The sequence below is a fragment of the Schistocerca gregaria genome, chromosome 2, assembly GCF_023897955.1.
Source record: "Schistocerca gregaria isolate iqSchGreg1 chromosome 2, iqSchGreg1.2, whole genome shotgun sequence".
Taxonomy (NCBI): domain Eukaryota; kingdom Metazoa; phylum Arthropoda; class Insecta; order Orthoptera; family Acrididae; genus Schistocerca; species Schistocerca gregaria.
The window spans coordinates 189,484,704-189,503,619 of NC_064921.1; the positions used below are offsets into that span (position 1 = coordinate 189,484,704).

General features: G+C 42.3%; 1 protein-coding gene and 1 non-coding gene across 2 annotated transcripts in view; one reads left to right on the forward strand and one right to left on the reverse strand.

The window, feature by feature from the left end:
- LOC126336656 (dual 3',5'-cyclic-AMP and -GMP phosphodiesterase 11-like) overlaps positions 1-18,916 on the reverse strand; it is a 2,376,149-nt gene that overhangs the window by 2,024,271 nt on the left and 332,962 nt on the right. The gene's annotated exons all lie outside the window — the stretch shown is intronic.
- Trnas-uga (transfer RNA serine (anticodon UGA)) lies at positions 18,294-18,368 on the forward strand. The gene has a single exon. It is a non-coding gene; the product is annotated as a tRNA-Ser (tRNA).

An 18,916-nucleotide genomic window follows, 5' to 3' on the forward strand; every position in this document is an offset into this window, starting at 1 on the left:
AGAGATGGCGGAGTTTTAAAATTTGTAAGAATTGGTGTCACGAACTGATTTATATATTATGACTATTAAGGTAAATACATTGTCTGTTCTGTATTAAAATCTTTCATTTGCTAACTATGCCTGTCAGTAGTTAGTGCCTTCAGTAGTTTGAATATTTTATTTAGCTGGCAGTAGTGGTGCTCACTGTATTGCAGTAGCTCGAGTAACGAAGATTTTTGTGAGGTAAGTGATTTCTGAAAGGTATAGGTTAATGTTAGTCAGGGCCATTCTTTTGTAGGGATTTTTGATAGTCAGATTGCGTTGCGCCAAAAATTATTGTGTGTCAGTTTAAGCACAGTCGTGTAATAATTTTACAAAGGGTACGTTTCACACCCTCAACAGGTAACAGGGCGGAGTGCAATGTCCAACCACGGAATAATCTGTGCGATATTCCTTGATGGCACGGTGACTACTGAAGGTTAGGTGAAGGTTTTGGAAGGTGATTTCATCCCCATTATCCAAAGTGACAATGATTTCGACAAGATGTGGTTCATGTAAGACGGAGCTCGACCCCATCGATGCAGAAGAGGACTTTGGGGACCGCATCCTGGCTCTCAGGTACACAGAGGCCACTGGCATGGGCCTCGATTAGCAGCATGTCCTCCGGATCTGAACAAACTCGACTCCTTTCTATGGGGCTATACTAAAGACATGGTGTACAGCAATAACCCCAAAACCATTGCTCAGCTGAAAACAGCCATTTAGGAGGTCATCGATATTCCTACACTTCAGCGGTTGATGCAGAATTGGTCTGCTCCACATCATCGCCAAAGATGACAGGCACATCGAACATGTCTTAACCTAAATTCGGATACCTGAAGTGATGTTTACATGTAGAATAAAGTGTATGTACTCCGTAGTTTGTAACTAATTTAGGTTTTTTTCCTTTAGCTCAATAATTGTCACCTTGTATGCTCTGCAACACACTTCTGGTAGGGCGTTACATTCCTCCGCCAGTGCGGTTGACAATTGCTGGGTGTCGGTGGTGGAATCGGACGTGCTGCAATAAATGTCTCCGTCGTATCACACAAGTACTCGATGGCATACAGGGTAGTCCATTGATAGTGACCGGGCCAAATATCTCGAGAAATAAGTGTCAAACAAAAAAAACTACAAAGAGCGAGACTCGTCTAACTTGAAGGGGGAAACCAGATGACGCTATGGTTGGCCCGCTAAATGGCGCTGCCGTAGGTCAGATTGGAATGAACTGCGTTTTTTTTTTTAAATAGGAACCCCCATTTTTATTACATATTCGTTTAGTACGTAAAGAAATATGAATGTTTTAGTTGGACCACATTTTTCGCTTTGTGATAGATAGGGCTGTAATAGCCACAAACGTATAAGTACGTGGTATCACGTAACATTCCGACAGTGCGGACGGTATTTGCTTCGTGACACATTACCTGTGTAAAATGGACCGTTTCCCAGTTGCGGAAAAGGTCGATATCGTGTTGATGTATGGCTGTTGTGATCAAAATGCCCAATGGGCTTGTGCTATGTATGCTGATAGGTATCTTGGACGACATCCAAGTGTCCGGACCGTTCGCCGGATAGTTACGTTATTTAAGGAAACAGGAAGTGTTCAGCCACATGTGAAACGTCAACCACGACCTGCAACAAATAATAATGCCCAAGTAGGTATTTTAGCTGCTGTCGCGGCTACTCCGCACATCAGTAGCAGACAAACTGCGCCAGAATCGGGAATCGCAAAAACGTCGGTGTTGAGAATGCTACATCAATATCGACTGCACCCGTACCATATTTGTATGCATGGCTAGGACTTTGAACGTCGTGTACAGTTCTGCCACTGGGCACAAGAGAAATTACGGGACTATGACATATTTTTTGCACGCATTCTGTTTACCGACGAAGTGTCATTCACCAACAGCGGTAACGTAAACCGACATAATATGCACTATTGGGCAACGGAAAATCCACGATGGTTGCGACAAGTGGAACATCACCGACCTTGTCGGGTTAATGCATGGTGCGCCATTATGGGAGGAAGGATAATTTTTGTCAATGGCAATCTAAATGGTGCAATGTATGCTGATTTCCTACGTAATGTGCTACCGATGTTACTACGCCATTTCATGACAGGTGGATTGGTTGTCGAAGCTATCGCAATCCACTGACAACATGCGTCGGCGCATTGTCAATGCTTGCGTGAACATTACGGAAGGCGAGCTATTCGCTGTTGAGAGGAATGTCGTTACACATATTGCCAAATGCATTGAGGTAGACAGACATCATTTTGAGCATTTATTGCATTGATGTGGTATTTATAGGTAGTCACGCAGTAACAGTATGCGTTCTCAGAAATGATAAGTTCACAAACGTACATGTATCACATTGGAACAACCGAAATAAAATGTTCAAACGTACCTATGTTCTTTATTTTAATTTAGAAAACCTACCTGTTACCAACTGTCTGTCTAAAATTGTGAGCCATATGTTTGTGACTATTACAGCGCCATTTGTCACAAAGCGAAAAAAGTGGTCTAACTAAAACATTCATATTTCTTTACGTACTACACAAATATGTTTTAAGAAATGGGGGTTCCTATTTTTAAAAAAAAATCGCAGTCGATATCCGTTTAAATTATGGCAGCGTCATCTAGTGGGACAACCATATCGCCATCTGGTTTCCCCCTTCAAACTAGACAAGTTTCCAAGTTTCATTCTTTGTAGTTTTTTTGTTTGACACTTGTAAGATGTCGTGGTGACCTGACCTTTATTGCTTACATATTCCACTCTCACAATCATATTCCGCACATTATGACGCTTCATTCTAACCCAAACTCGATAAGATAAAGTCAATGTTGTATGAATTCATGTAAACGATAGGCGAATAACTAGTAGATCACAAATGCGCACCAAGATTGAAATACTCAGGGCTGGAGTACACACACACACACACACACACACACACACACACACACACACGCACGCGCACGCGCACAAACACATTCCAGACACAACGGTCACAAAAGCTTTTAATTTGGGAGAGACGGACCACACGCTGCGAGGCCTTTCCCTTCAGAGAACGAGTTAACCTATCTACGCCGGCCGGTGACCGCCCATAGAACAGACAGCGTTTGCTTGAGTGAAAGGCAGAACGACCCCGTGTTCGGCTTAAAAACAAATTCCGCAACATTGTGTGGGAGCGCCCAGCCTACACATTCTTTACAAACATAGCATGCAGTTTCAGAGGTTTTCACAGGGAGACAGCAAACGCCAAATGCCGATGCCACGGATTTCCGGATTGGTCGCCTTAAATGAAACGTCATTCTCCCATTTTATAAGAGTAATGCTGATTGGCAGAAGATATTCCTGACGCCTTGAGCTGAAGGAGTAATGGAAGAGACCGCAAGATATACCCCTTCATGTCTGGAGAGGAGAGGGGCCGTTCCGTTGTCGCTCTTGGAGCGAGGAACAAGTCTCTCCTCAGTACTTCACTGGGAGAGCATCTCTATCGAGGGCGGATCGAAGTAGTACTCTATATTGCGTCCTTGCAATTAAGCGTTGTTCACTGTGTTGGCCGACACACTTATTGTGCGGTGTGAACGGACAGAATTATAGTTAAAAGCCTGCGAGCGAATTTTTGAGTGGCATCGTGGTGGACTGGTTATCTGACCATTGTACCACGCCAATAGTTAGACTAGGGGCGAATAGGAGTACTTGAGTACATCAAGGCATAGGGAGAGTTTGATTGGCGAAGGTCAATCCAGATAGAACGAGAGTTATCTTATTTGTCAGCAGCGAGCGGCGCAGACAGCAGTCATCGCATCTTACGGTATTGTGCGCTATAACTCTTGCGAGCCCCATATTTCCTCCACAACAGTACACTTCACTGCATTTCACATGTGAAAGCCTCGACCGTACCTAGTAACATTCTAACTGATAATTATTCAAGTTGAGTAGGCGCGGCTCTCAGCCATTCTGCCAAGTCAATAACAATCTTAAACTTCGTATAGAAATTTCATTAGCGAATCCTATCGTTAACAGTAACTTCTCATTCCGAAAAGAACCTGGAAGTAACTTGTTCAGTTCATAACTAAAAGTGCCATTGCGATTTCTCAGAATTTTTGGAAAATAAATAATAATTTTCGGTAGTTTCAAGTTTTTCTTACACTACTCCAGTACCCAAGTATCGCACTAGTTATGTAAGGAATTTTGTGAACTTTTGTGTCATTTCCTTACAGCGGAGGACTCCAGAAGATACTTATTGCTGAAAGTTTTTCAGGCATTTCTCTTTAGAACGTTAGGAGCGTCTGTCTGACCTCTGTAGTAGTGTGGGGATGGAAATGGCATATTGCAGGAGCCACAGGGTAAAGGATACGTCTCAGATCAATGCGTTGCACAGAATGACAGAAAAGCGCTCACACGCTTATTTCGTGAGATATTTGGCCCGGTCACGATCAATGGCCCACCCTGTGTAAGTCGGCGGAATAGGCACCCCAGTCCATCCACCTATTACCCTCTCGTCCCAAGAGCTCGTCCACTTGCGTTGCTCGATGAAAAGTTGCTCCCAGAAAGTCGTTAAAGTAGGATGACCTGCCATGACGCTTCTCGTTGTCATTATGTATGGCCTCTCCGTGGTTGTCTCTAGGCTATGTAGGCTTGCAGGTCACGAGCTGATATTTTGGCTTTATGCAAGATGAGTTTGTGCCACATTTCCAAATTCAGTTTTATGATAAATGAAATGACTGAATGGAACTATTTGTCTGGACACACAGTCTATGTTGTTCGGCCGCCCGATGTAAGTCTACGTATTTCATCTGACGCCGCTTAGGAGATTTTGTAGTGAAGATGAGATGAAATGATTAGGATAAAACAAACACCCAATCCTCGAGCGAAGAAAATCTCCAACAGGAGCAGGTACCAAAGTCAGGATCCCGCAATCTAGTGGCGGTGGCGATAACCAATACACCACGACTTGCGGACGTTATTTTGCTGTGGTCTGGTGCATCGTAAAAGAGCTCCCGCCCTGTTCTGTAAGACAACTCATTCCCACCTGATGTGCTTCGGTATGTGAACTGCTGCACATTCACAAGTGTGTATATTGCATTGGTGTACATTCATTTATTAACTGGATCGTACTTCGAGACGTAGCGCTATTGCTCCCTTGCTCGGGGAGAAGTACGACAGTCTTGATCTCTCTATCATGTCACAGTTCGGATTCTGGAAGGGTTGCTCAAATAAGAATGCTATCTACACATTTACCCATCAAATAGTACAAGCCCTAAATAACAAATTATCACCAGCTGGTATTTTTTGTGATATCTCCAAGGCATTTGACTATGTGGATCATGGCACACTCTTAGAAAAGCTCAAGTTTTATGGAATTGAAGGCTATACACATAGATGGTTTGAATCACACTTAATGAACAGAAAGCAAAAAGTTGTGCTGGATAGCACAAATAATGTTGGGAGGGTGGTAAACTCTAGTGAATAGGGAGCTGTCACGTTGGAGTCCCACAGGGTTCAACTTTAGCTCCTCTGCTGTTCCTTATTCATCTGAATGACCTCTCACTTAACGTTCAGCAATCAGAAGTAGTACTTTTTGCAAATGAAACGAGTGTTATAATAAATCCTGTTCTAGAAAAAGCAGCTGAAGATACTGTTAAGGATGCATTTCAAAGAATTATTAAATGGTTCTCAGATTAATGGACTCTCCCTTAGTTTTGAAAAAACTCACTATATCCAGCTCTGTTCCCTGAATAGAGTCATACCGACAATTGATGTAGAATATGAACAGGGCTCAGTTAACAGGGTACATTTCTTCAAATTTTTGGGTATTCACATTGATGACAACTTTAACTGGAAGAAGCATATGTATTACTGAGCTTCTCAAAGAACTAAGTTCAGCTTCTTTCGCTCTTCGTATAATCGCTAGTCTTGGTAATAAACAGATCAGTCTTTTAACGTACTTTGCATATTTCCACCCAGTTATGTCTTATGGAATAGTTTTCTTTGGTAACTCACCACTTAGACATAAAGTATTGATTGAACAAAAGAGAGCAGAGAGAATAATTAGTGATGTACACAAGGTCGTCACATAGGCACCTATTCAATCAGTTAGGTACTTTAACTGCACCATCAGAGTACATATATTTGCCATGGAAATTCGTTACACATAATCCATCTCAATTCGCAAAGAACAGTGATGTTCATACGTACAACACTAGAGGGAAAAATGACCTTTCCTATCCGTTATTGAAGCTGTCAGTTGCCCAAAACGGAGTACATTACTCAGCAACAAAAATCTTTGATCATTTGCCCAACAACATAAAGTGCCTGGAAGGCAGCAGATCAAGTTTTAAATCTAGCTTAAAATCATTTCTTTTGGACGACTCCTTCTACTCCATTCTGTCTCTGTTTCTCCTCCATTTCTGTTTCAGAAACGGTAAAAAAATTGCACCTCTAAATGTAGTTGCATGTGTAGAACTAAGTCCGCAGCTCGTGGTCGTGCGGTAGCGTTCTCGCTTCCAACGCCCGGATTCACGGGTTCGATTCCCGGCGGGGTCAGGGAATTTTCTCTGCCTCGTGATGACTGGGTGTTGTGTGATGTCCTTAGGTTAGTTAGGTTTAAGTAGTTCTAAGTTCTAGGGGACTGATGACCATAGATGTTAAGTCCCATAGTGCTCAGAGCCATTTGAACCCATTTTTTTGTAGAACTAAATATTTCTTTTATATTAATATTAGGACTATTCATATATGTGTATATATATATCTTGTAATCTGGCTTGTTCTACGTCATATCGATAAAATAATCGGGAAAATGGTCTACGGAACATGACATAACTAAAACTAAACTAAACTAAACTTTCTTGTCGGTTTGTGAGGAACTGGTAGGTTCTTCTCCCTATTTGTGCCCTATGTCAGATTTTTTGCCATTCTCTGTCAATGCATGTCTTTATCCTTTTGCAATGTGGCTGTTATTTCCAGTATCTCCTTTACATAATAAGGAAAGGTACTTACCGATCTTCCTAATGGACCAAGTTTGGAGTGATGCTTGACAGATCCCTGACCCATCGATCACACTTGATTATTGATACTACAGTGAAAGTTCACGCTATGAACAATAACCTCCAAAAGCTGTATAGTGTAACTTGGGAATCACAAGCAGAACCGTCAGCTGCTCTACATCGGAAATAGTCTATAAGGTAAGGTAAAGTTTCGCGTTCTGGCCGTAGAAGGGCCTATCAGGCACGGCCAACGGCCGTGACATCTTCTGCCAATGGCGTCATCGGATGCGATGTGGAGGGGAATGTGGTCAGCACACTGCTCTCCAGGTCGTTGTAGGGTTTTTTGATCTTGGAACCGCTACTAATCTGACGAGAAGCTCCTCAGTTGGCCTCCCGAGGCTCAGTGCACCCCGTACCGGCCCTCACGCCAAGGAAAAATCCCTGGCAGTACAGGGAATCGAACCCAGGTCCTCCGCTGGGCAATCAGCCGCGCTGACCACTCAACTACGGAGGCGGACGGGAATATTCTGAACTGCAGGAGAATGTTGTGCTCCCGTGTCGCCACACAACAACCACACCAGCAAACTGAACGCCAAAACCAGTACAGCAACACGTACGACCAAAGGCTATATAAAAACTGCACCAACTCTCTCGCTTCCAGCTCCAAGCCGCATCTCTCCACCTTTCAGTCTGAACTCATAGAACAAGACTCTTTGTTATGTGAGTGTAAGAAGATGCTGGACAACTTCGAGCTTCGTATTCGTGACTATATTGTAGCCCGAATCACCCACAACTTCCGCTCCCACAACATCTATCTTACCATCTGTAACTCAACCTCTGTTTGCTTCTCTTTGAGTGACTCATAAATTAAACTTGTGTATGTCCCAAAACTTTGACTACAGCCAATTACAGAAAGACTTAGTATGATTTGTTCAACACTGTCTACAAAATGAAGCTAACTAATCTATAAAAACACATGCTACCCTGAATGTAACCTGAATTTTGAAATAAATACGTAATCGAACTTGTAGAGTAATTGTGCCTCCTTACCTCGCGACTTGACAAACATTTTTGCAGGTTTCTTGAAAACAGCGCACAACGTGCAGCAGCAAAGCAACATTAAAAACTACGACTGAAAATACCGCGCCACAAAGTTCAGTGTGCCTACGTACATGAAGGGTGGGCATTTTAACTGCTGAGAAATGACTTCTGATAAAATTCAAATGAAACTCTATACTAAAAAGTAATGCTTTAAAAAATCAACTGAATGTTGACGATACTATTTAGATAACATGACTTTAAGAAATAACTGTAAGCAATGGGAATCTCATCTTCCTATCAAAGCAATCCATATAACAACCCCATTGCTTGAGGTTCGTTACTGCAATCTCAATAACACAAAACAATGCTACTCCCTTGCGTGCCTATTTAAATCTATCAAAATTATACAAAAACTCACAAAAGATCGTCTTAACTTCTCTCTCCATATTTGCATAAAAAATATCCTAACTCCACTTGTAAAGAAACTTTCCTTGCCATTCTTCAAAATACGTCGGCTACCCCAAACTAGTCAACTTTTAATGCGTGTAACTTTGCTAGCGCTTTCAAGCAAAAGCAGTGTAGCAATACAAATATTTTGTAGCAATAGTCAAAGATTAATCAGCTATATGATTTTGTTCTGTGTGAGCTGCGCATATCGATATTTACGTAAGAAACAGAGCTTAGAGTGACCAAAATAAAACGCATACCTCACACGTTTACGACCATTCTATTCAGCGAACACACTAAAATACCTCGTACTAACACTTGGTAGCCAACTACCATGGAAACCACATCTATCAACCTTTCAACAGAAACCACGCAATAGACTAAAATTACTAAAACTACCGGCTGAACAGGGAGACTGCACGATGCTCCACACCTGTAAATCTCTGATCCGACCCATCCTCTGCTATGAAAATGTGGCATGGACCTCCACTCGTCCCTCCTTTTACCACGCACCACAGATCCTCGAATGCCATGCATTCCGCCAAGCCTTTCGGATCCAATTGCCATCCTCCACCAGTATTCTCTACCAACTTACACAATTCCCTGTCCCAATCTTCCATCTTGAACACTTCCGAGTATCCTATGTTACCCGCAAACTCGACACTACGCACCCGCTAGTTTCTCCCCTGCCCACTGATCCTCATACTCAGCCGCGTCTCTACCACCACAGTCCCACAACATTACACCTCCACACTATCCACAACCTCTCTTAAAGAAACTTTCATCCTTTCCCCTTACAATTACCATGAAATCCGCCCTGACATACACCTGTCCTACCAGATCTATCAGAATCCACCTCTTCTGCCCTTGCCAGTGCTCCCTTCCTCTCCACTCCTCTCCACCCACACCTTAAGTGTTTGGTTCGGAATCGCATCAATCTTCACTCTCCCTGATCCCACCTCCAAACATCCTCCCACACACAACACACTTTTACGCACCACCCTGATTGCTACGTTTTCATAAAACCCCATTCCTGGCAGCCTACAACAACTCATCACTTCACTATGAGTGTAACTATTTTAATCAGTGAAGAAGTCGGCTTTTTACCTAATAACTTGCACATCTGTCTCTTACACTGCGTGAAATATTCATTTTACATTTATATGTGCCTATGTTTAATTATTCTACGAATCAATCATTTATATTTTAGCTTATGAAACTGACGATCTGTCCTTTTATTGACTCAAGCATTCTCTTTTGTCAATCGCCATGTCCAATTTTATGAGAAGTTTTAAAATTTTTACTATCGTATAGCTCAAGAGCGGCGAATTGTATTCGCTGTTAGCCCACCCTCCTTCCATATAGGGCGAAGGGGATGAAAGAACAATAAAGGGAAAAATGAAAGAAAAGTATCGCTGGACAGAAACTTCTTGATACTTGAAAGTTGTGAATGATCCCAGTGACTGATCGTCGATCATGTAGCGAGATCATATCGGTTCTACTCGCCTCTTTACGCATATTGCATTACATTTACTTAAATTTTTTCTCTATGTTCTACGTAACTGTAACACTTTCGGCGAAGGAACAGGAAATCGGCGATTTCGAATCAAATCTCTCTGATGAATGTCACTTGTCTATCGTTAACGGGCTTGACAAGAGCGAAAAGTTCCAAATCTGGCAGTGGTGAGCACTACCCTTTGAGAATCTCACAGAAATTACAAGAGCCGACAAATGGACTGAAACGCACAGAGCTAACAGTCTCAGTGTCACCTTCAACTGGTCCACGACAACATCTTCAACAATTTTAGCAACTGAGAAGTAACGGGAGCGTTGTTCAAAGACGTGAAGTATAGAATGTCACACCATTGTGAAACGACTCACCTTCCACGTCAGCAACATAGGTTACTTCTCCTTTAGTATATCTCCGCGCGCTCATACTGTTACCAGCATCTCATCGGACTTCCAGCGACTCGATATAATACAAGGCTACGAACGAATGACAACACTGCGCAGCGCTCTCTACTTCGGAAGTTACAAACCTGCCCCTCTTCGCCCTACACGTCACCACCCTTTTAGTTCTATTATTATTATTATTATTATTATTACAGCAAATCCGTTGGTGAGAAAACAGGTCTAAAAACGACCGAATATTATCTACAGAAATCGGTAAATGCCATGCCGATAACAGTCCACGATACGGTCTCGTCCACTACTCATATATCCGAAGCTACAATACGTATCTACAATATACTGTTTACTTGTTATCAAAGGAAGTATTGATAATATTTTTCCATAATTCCATGACATACTAACGCAAACAAAATTAATGTACATATCATGCTATAAAAAGCTTTAAGTCATGTCATCAGTCCTTTGACTGGTTTGACGCGGCCCGACACGAATTTCTCTCCTTTACCTACCTCTTCATGTCAGAGTAGCACTTGCGACCTACATCCTCAATCACTTGATTGATGGAACTCAATCTCTGTCTTTCTTTATAGTTTTGACCCTCTACAACTCCCTCTAGCACCATGGAAGTTATTGCCTTGCCTGATGTCTTAACAAATGTCCTACCATCATGTCCCTTCTTCTTGTCAGAGTTTTCCATATGCTCCTTTCCTCGCTGATTTTCCAGAGAACATCCTCATTCCTTACGTTATCAGTCCACATAATTTTCAACATGCTTCTGTGACATCACATCGCAAATGCTTCGATTCTCTTCTCTTCCGCTTTTCCCATATGTCGGTACCATACAATACATTCTCAGAAATTTCTTCCACAAATGAAGGTGTACGTTTGAGACTAATAGACTTTTCTTGGCCAGGAATGCCCTTTTTGCCAGTGCTAGCCTGCTTTTGATGTCCTCCATTCGCTGTACATCATGGGTTATTTTGCTGCCTAGGTAGTAGACTCCTTCACTTTATCTACTTCGTGACCATCAATCCTGATGTTAAGTTTCTCGCTGTTCTCATTTCTACTACTTCGCATTACTTTTGTCTTTTTTTCGATTTACTCAGAACCCATATTCTGTACTCATTAGACTGTTCTTTCCGTTCATCCTGTAGTTCTTTTTCACTTTCACCGAGGATAGCAATTTCATCAATCAATCTTATCATTGATATCTTCTCACCTTGAATTTTAATTCCACTCTTGAACTTTTTTTTAATTTCAATCATTGCTTCTTCCATGTAGAGATTGAACAGTATGGACTGAAGACTACATTTTATGTACGAAAGAAAATGTACGCGACCTGCAAAACTCGTAGTTTTCTGCAACCTTCATTCTGTTTTTGTTTCAGAGAGAAGACTAATTAGCCGTGTATATGAGCGCAGTATCAGCGTCTACCAAGCGGTACCGTGGCTGCTGCGGGCTACGTTTTCGTTAGTGCAGGTCTTTCAGACAATTTCTTTTCTCGAATAACCCCAGTTAAAATATCAGTGATTTATTCATTGAGCGCCAAGTTGCTATTTATGCAGAAATATTCATCAGGTGATGGATCCTTCCAGTTCCTATTGCATTTCGATGAGTTAATGTCTCGTCGGACTCCTGGTGTTTACCACGGATGAAGAAAGAGATGGACGGTTTTCTGACAGGGAAAGACGTCTGTACTTACAAAAGCATACTCACAAAAGCACGAACAGAAGTCGCTGTTTCCGTATACGTTTATGATTCATTCACTGTATGTCCTGTCATAAATTTGTGTGCTTTGTATGTTGTTACGGTATTTATCGTCTTCGATTTTTCTCCTAAATAATCGTGAGTCAAACAGTACAGCCGTAAAATATGTAACAGTATGCATCCGATGCGACGTTAAGTGGAAGAATATGCAGAGCTAGAAGTAGGAAAAGAAGATACCTGGCTAAAATTCACTTAGATTAGATTAATTACTAATTTCATAGACCCAAAAAGAGGGAATCCTCCTGGGTGTGGAACATGTCAGATAAAAACATTAAAAAAATGTAATTAGAAAAACTTGAGTTTCATTAATTTTAATGACCCTCAGTCAATGAACGGTAAAATTATGAACATGAATTAAATTTAAACTTACAACATTTACAGGTTTAATACTTACATCTGCTTTCATTAAATCCATAATTCATACATTTGCTAGTTTCTTGGCTATTACAACCAACTATTGTCAAAAATTAAAGAAAAAATTATTCATTTCAGTGATCCTCAGTTAAGAACAGTCAGATTATGCACAAGATTTAAAATTAAACTTCCACTATTTACAGACTTAAAAGTTACATCTGCTTTCCATATATCTATCATTCACAAAGTAGGTAGTTACTTGGATGTTACAACCAAGTACTGTCAAAAATTAAAGTGTAATAAATTTTCATTAAAATGGTCTACTGCACTTGTTGAGAAACTCATGGATGGAGTAGAAGGAGTTGGCCACCAAAAATTCTTTTAAACTATGTTTGAATTGTGCCTTGTCTGAAACCAGACTCTTAATGGTTGCTAGTAACTTATTGAAAATATGTATTGCTGAATACTGGACTCCTTTCTGGGCAAGAGCAAGTGATTTTAAATCTTTGTGTATATTGTTCTTATTCTTAGTATTGATACTGCGTACTAAGCGGTTAGCTGGAAAAAGAGATGTATTATTTACAACAAACTTCATTAAGGAATAAATGTACTGAGAAGTTGTGGTTAATTTGCCCAATTCCTTGAATAGGTTTCGACATGATGTTCTTGGATTTACACCACTCATTACTGTTATTATACGCTTCTGTACTCTAAAAATTTTTTTCTCTTTTTGTGGAGTTGCCCCAATATGTGATACCATATGACAGAATGGAGTGAAAATAAGCAAAATATGAAAGTTTGTTATATTTATATGTCCTTTGTCTGACATCATTCACATTGCGAACACAGGCTTGTATAGGCGCTTTAGCAGTTCGTTAGTATGTTGCTCCGAACTGAATTTATTATCAATTTGTAATCCCAAGAATTTTACACTCTCAACTTATCCTATTTCAATGTCGACATATTTTATACACACACCAGAAGGAAATCTCTTGGAAGTTCTGAACTGCACATAGTGGGTCTTTTCAAAGTTTAATGACAGTGAATTGGCTATGAACCTCTTATTAATGTCAGTAAAATTTTGATTAGCTGCCCTTTCTAAATTTTTATTTGATTTACTATTTATTGCAATGTTTGTATCACCTGCAAATAAGACTAACTTGGCATCTGGTAATTTAACAGATGACAGGTCATTAATATACACAATAAACAGTATGGACCCTTGGGGAACACCACATGCGGACTGCTGAGGTAACGGGATTCATCGGTAACGGGTACGTTACAGAACGCTCGTTAGACCGATGCTCATTAGTCTCGAAGCCCTACCAGGTTGAATTATCGTAGGAGACGTAAAAGATACAGCACGCTATGTCACCGGATCGTTAAGCAAGCGCGACAGCGTCACGGAGATGCTCTGACAACTACAGTAGGAGACACCGCAAGAGAGGCGTTATGCATCACGGAGACGCTTACTGTTGAAAGTTAGTGGACGTTCGCTCAGTAAACAGATAAGCAATGCATTACTTCTTCTCACATATATATGACGCGAAATGACTATAACGGGGCAATCAGTGAAACTGAAGTTGATACAGAAACTGACCAGCAGTGGTTCTACCGGCACTTCATTCATTTGCGTATGGAACACGGGAGTGGAGAAGAGTAACCTGAACTAACTTCCTCTATGGGCAACAAACATACCTATGCCGTGGGAGGACACGAACACAGGGAGAAGCTGCTCGAACTGGGCAAGGCGCTCTAGACGACGCGGCTACCGCGCGAGGTATCCAGATTTGAAAGACCGGGTTCTGCAGGATATTGAGACGAACCCTAGAAACTTACAAGCTCAGAGCAAGAGGCGCATCAACATGGTGTAAGCCAAAGTGCGACTACGTGTATCCTGCATTACAAGTGTTACTATCCCCATCACCTGCAGTGCACAAGGAACACAGGACGCGTGGTCAAGGGAACTGCAGTTCGTCAGCTCCCTGTAGCGTGCAACAATGCATTGCGGACACATGTTCATAGGACCCTTTTCCTCCCATTTCCCGTCAGGAATCCGTCCGCGCAGGTCGTAGGTTTTATTAGTGTTCACCCTGGATTAACTAATCTAATAACAACTACAGAAGAGCCGACGTTCACTTGCATGCATTATTATCCAAGTGAGAAAAGAATAAAGGGTTAAAGCTCAATATATCGAAAACCAAGAGATGCTGGTTGGTTATTATCCTCCTCTCATTTGCTCGAAATTTTGGGAGAACCTGGTTAAAAAAAAGGAAAAAAAACTTTCAATGACCAAGATGGCTTTTCTTTTACAAGCAATTTCGACACATATAACTTATCTTTCGCTGTGTGACATAATCCATATACAAGTACTGTATCTCCTATCATGATTTATGACGTAATATTTGAGAAAAGAATTTTTTGTTCGATATTAGAAAAAAAGGGAATGGAAACAGTGCATTTACATACCTTCCAAAAAGTTTTGTTCATTGTGAGTTAGAGCCTCATACCATGTTCTCATTATGGTGGATAAAATATAGCATTTCATACAAAGGCTTCTCAGAAATAAAACAAATGTAGTTAAAAAGCCCCTTGTACGAATGGCGATGTCGGCGTACGTACCGCTTACAGATGATTGTTAATTCTTAAAAGTCACAATATACAGTAAAATGCCCATTTTTACATCTATTCACGTTTGCGTGACATATTCCACACACTGAGAATCCATCTTAGATAAGGTATGTGGTGCAATCGAATGCCGGCCGGGGTGACAGAGAGGTTCTAGGCGCTACAGTCTGGAACCGCACGACCGCTACGGTCGCAGGTTCGAATCCTTCCTCGGGCATGGATGTTTGTGATGTCCTTGGGTTAGTTAGGTTTAAGTAGTTCTAAGTTATAGGGGACTGATGATCTCAGAAGTTAAGTCCCATAGTGCTCACAGCCGTTTGAACCATTTTTTGCAATTGGGTGCCACTGTGGCAAAGATAAAGCGTGTGCAGCGTGTTACGGCCAATAGATGGTTCTTACAGAAGTATAGTAAAATCAGAGGGAAAATCATTCTCTTTTCACATTTAAAAATTACGGATTTTTGTGAGTGTACTTCAAACATTGTGCAACTGCACGACCGCTACGGTCGCAGGTTCGAATCCTTCCTCGGGCATGGATGATTGTGATGTCCTTATGTTAGTTAGGTTTAAGTTGTTCTAAGTTCTAGGGGACTGATGATCTCAGAAGTTAAGTCCCATAGTGCTCACAGCCATTTGAACCATTTTTTGCAATTGGGTGCAGGTGTGGCAAAGATAAAGCGTGTGCAGCGTGTTACGGCCAATAGATGGTTCTTACAGAAGTATAGTAAAATCAGAGCGAAAATTATTCTCTTTTCACATTTAAAAATTACGCATTTTTGTGATTGTACTTCAAACATTGTAAGGATACGAAACTGTAATTATATGTACACACGAAGTTTTTTGCATTCTCATAATATCCTCCAAGGGTATTACTACTTGCATGATAGGTACGTTTAGTTATTGTTTAGTTATTTAGTCTGCTACAGTAAATTTCTGTTCTGTCGTAGCCTATGCATGGCAACAACAACAAAAATGCACCATGCAAGATGCCAGACGCATCTGCAAATCACCAAAAACGAGAGGCATCGTGAAGCGAGGGGAAGTGAATGAAAATACAGATTTTTTGAGATTATGCACCGAATAAAATGACTCTTCGCAGAGGACGCAGATATGAAAGCATTCCATTCTATTTGCAGCGTCGGTGTTGGAGTATTTGCATTTATACTCGGCGCTACAGCGATGTATCTGTGCCAAGTTCTACGTTATCAGGGCAGATACCGTAATGCTTACCAAAATTCCGGGTCAAGCACACGGACTGCGCTCCCTGGAAATGTTTATAGCGACATAAAACTATATCCAGGTCGTCGAAAGGAAACAGCGCGAGTATCACGAAACACGCTACATCCGCGAATACTTCCACGGGTCTCGAGAGAAAATAAAAGGCGATCGGGGACTGGGGGATGTGAGCTTTGGGAAGGGGGGCAGTCTGCTAGAATTGTCGCTCTTTGCAGCGTCGGAAATCGTAAGAGTTTGTGGCGGAAGGAAGCAACAAAGGCGGAGAGATAAATTATGCATAGCGTCTAAGAGCAGTGGAGAAATGAAAGAGGGGAGGGGGGGGGGGGGGGATGGTGGCAGAGCTCCAACAGCAGCATGTCAGCAGACACGGGCGTTGATGCCAGAAAGTGAGCTCTGCAAACCTTGGCAGGAGTGCGGAGGGGACGGGTTGCGGGGAATCCCCGTGCGTGGTGGCCAACTGCAGCAGTTCATCAGCAAACAGAGGAAGATCTAGCGGCTGGCGTCGGGAACAGAGTGGCGTAATAAATTGTGCGAGCGCGTCCGCAAGACGCGGCGAAGGCCGACCGACAGTAAATCATGCCTAGCGTGTCTAGCGCGTGCGCAGTGTGTGTGTGTGTGTGTGTGTGTGTGTGTGTGTGTGTGTGTTTGTGTGTCGCGCCCGCGTGCGCAACGGAAAATACGCGTACGTTCTGATGCGGATTACCTTCCGTACACGGGTTTACATTTAGGGATTCACAGTAACGAGCTGTTTCAGCACTGAGTACGCTGACGTCTAGCATGATTTACTGCCGACTGCACTAACGAACGTGGTGCGCTAGCGCCAGCTGCACAAAGATAAAAGACAGAAACAGTTAACAGAACACGGGGAGCATGAATGGAAGAAAACCTTGTCATTTATGGGGATGGGCAAAAGGAGGTGGATCAGTACGTACTCCTCAAGCAAGAAAGTCTAACGTAATATTACTTTGAGCTTTGCAGCTTTTAAAAATTGTTGAAAAATCACGGTTGCACACAGCTGTATTGCTCATTTTTTATTACGCAAGTAGTTTCAGTCATCGGGTTAATATGAAATTACAATCATGTGGGTGACAACTCATGCCAACTGTTAACCACCATGGCACAATGAATTACCTGACGCTACATCCGCTCGTATGTTGTAGTCGATTGGAGATATTGGCTTGAGCCATGATGGTTATTAATAATCGTTATGAGTTTTAAGGACCGGCTCCAGGGAGTGTTCTGCCCCATGCGAAAATTTCAAGGGTCCCTCCCTACTGCCTACTTCACCTCCACGCATCTCAAGCATGTTATTCTTCTATGATGTCTTATTTTCAAGTATCACACTTCCCCCAACGTCTTTTTGAACTGAATAAGTCTTTAACTTAGAGGCAGGTATGGGCCACCAGTCAGTGAAGCAGAAGTGACATGTTTACAGTGTAATACATTTTGAGTTATATTAATTATGTGAACCGAAATCACTCAGAGTATATAGGTAAAATCTAGAATGAAAATTTCACTCTACAGCGGAGTGTGTGCTGATATGAAACTTCCTGGCAGATTAAAACTGTGTGCCGGACCGACACTCGAACTCGGGACATTCGCCTTTCGCGGGCAAGTGCTCGCGGGCAAGTGCCCGCGAAAGACAAGGTCCCGAGTTCGAGTCTCCGTCCGGCACACAGTTTTAATCTGCCAGGAAGTTTCATGTCAGCGCACACTCCGCTGTAAAGGGAAAATTACATTCTAGAAACAACCCCACGCTGTGGCTAAGCCATGTCTCCGCAATATCCTTTCTTCCAGGAGTGCTAGTTCTGCAAGGTTCGCAGGAGAGCTTCTGTGAAGTTTGGAAGGTAGGAGACGAGGTACTGGCGGATTTAAAGCTGTGAGGACGGGGCATGAGTCGTGCTTGGTTAGCTCAGTTGGTAGAGCACTTGCCCGTGAAAGGCAAAGGTCCCGAGTTCGAGTCTCGGACCGGCACACAGTTTTAATCTGATAGGTAAAATCTGTTCACTATTTCTCGTTCCCTGAGCAGCGGGGAGCTTGCGGTGCGGAAGGAGGAGCACCTTGGACGCCGCTGGGAGTGGAGGCGAGTACGTTTCTCGCAGTACTGACCCACGGGAGAGACAAGTCGCGTGAAAGCACGTATTTATCTTCACATTTGCTACATATTCGTAGCACAGCACAAAGACGTACACCTGTTCATAGTGCACTGAACGAGTGCTCACCGCAGCACTGAACGGTTGTAGATCGCGCAGGTTGGGAGAAGTTGCAACAGCTCAAAACGTCCCAAATTATCAGCGAGTTCCGGGCAGAACTGTGTGTCTCAACAAACAAGGAAAAGTAAACATACTAATGTACATGAAAGGGCAATTTCCGCCACTGCCGATCCCAAGCCCGGAGGAAGCGGGAGGGGGAGGAGAACCATCTCATTTTAAAAAAAATAAAAAATTAAAAAAGCCTAAGTATTTGGTTCCGAATGGTAGGAACCTGCGAGGGCCCCCGCTTAGGGTTACAGGTGAAAGCTCA